Below are 1,656 nucleotides of genomic sequence, written 5' to 3'. Positions count from 1 at the left end.
GGGTGGGTAGGGGAGCAGGGGTGGGGGCAGGGTATAGGGAATTTTTGGGATAGCATTTGAAATATAAATAAAGAAAATATCTTAAAAAAAAAAAAGGAACCCCAGCTTCTCCTGATTTGGTTGTTTTGTTGTTTTGCCCAGACTTCTGTTTGAACGGAAGTGCATTGGTTTGTGAACAGAACACGTTTCCAGCCACTGCCTTACCTGTCATGTACTCTGATATTTAAAAAACAATTCCTTTGTATAATTTTACGATCCCAGAAGGACCCAGTGTTCTCATTAGTGGGTGGTCTCTGGGTTAGAGTTCTACATCTTTCTTAAAAGCTACTTGTTATTAGTAGCTAGAGCCAGAGATGTGTTTGCTATGTGGATGGTGAAGCTAGCAAAATGGAAGTGTTGGGCCAGTGAATGTTTACACATGGTAGCAACTTCGATTCGGTCAAAGTTAGTGCTGCCTGTATGGACACCACAAAAATGGTAGCTGACACACTGGATAGGGTATGTACAAGTTATACGCTAAAATAAGATCTTTCAGCTTTCCCCCTTGGCTTTGTTTGTCATGTCCAAAGGCTTGTGCCCTCTAGAATAGAAGCAGCAGTCGTTTGGTGTGGCAGAGCAGCAGAAGAGACAGGGTGGAAGATTGGTTACAACCTGCTGGAAGAGGTCAAGTGTTGTTAGTGTGGAAATGCAGTTACCTATGTTTATCCAGAACCAATCTTGGTCTAATCCACTTAACTGGTTGTACTTGATCCTCTTGAGGTTTAAGTCCAACCATATTTTGTCAGTGGCTCAGTTTCAGTGGAATCTTATATTTCTGGTTCATTATAACGAATTGTTCTCCCAATTAAAAGAAAAAAAGAAGAAATTAGAGTGAATAAACTTGGGAATTAATATGTTGCATGAATAAACTTGGGAATTAATGTGTTGCAGGATACAATGGATATTATACTATATTATGATAATTCATTGTATTAAAACCACCAAATGTTTTTCATCATGCTATGCATAGCTTGAACTTACGGTTACTGTCATTTTTATAGGCCACCAGAGCACCTACTTTAATTTACTTTTACTTATTTGGAGTTTGCATCCTGCCCTTTCAAGTTTTTGGTAAAAAGGTTATCAAGGAGTCTATTCTAGCTAGGCGTGGTGGTGCACGCCTTTAATCCCAGCACTCGGGATGCAGAGGCAGGCAGACCTCGATGAACCCTCAGTGCTGGCAGATTCAAGAATACTTTCTCTGGCATCACTCAAGTGGAAGGAGTACCTATATTGCAATGTAAAAGCTGGTGCATCAGCAGCAGGACGTTGGAGGAGCGAGGACTTAGAGTGCTGTGTCTTAGGGTAATCATTTATTTTATGATTTAAAAAATTCTGTTTACATTTTGTGCTTGTAACTACATTATTTGAACCACAAAAGCTAGGATTTTGAAAAGGCATTGAATTTCTGTGTCTTTTGGAGATTTTTACATAAAACTTCACATGTGAGGATATGAAAACCCTGACTTTTAAAAGGAGAGCAGTCTGTCTCTGCTTTGTAATTACCCTCCAGGGTTATCTTCAGCTCCAGCTGTTCAATAGAAGCAGCTTTTGAAAAAGGTCCCAAGCAGCCTTGGGGACCAAGTGTCCTTCCTTCAGGTCCAGAAGAGCCATTGT

Source organism: Mus pahari, chromosome 7 (assembly GCF_900095145.1).
Source record: "Mus pahari chromosome 7, PAHARI_EIJ_v1.1, whole genome shotgun sequence".
Taxonomy (NCBI): Eukaryota; Metazoa; Chordata; class Mammalia; order Rodentia; family Muridae; genus Mus; species Mus pahari.
This window is presented reverse-complemented; position numbering follows the sequence as displayed.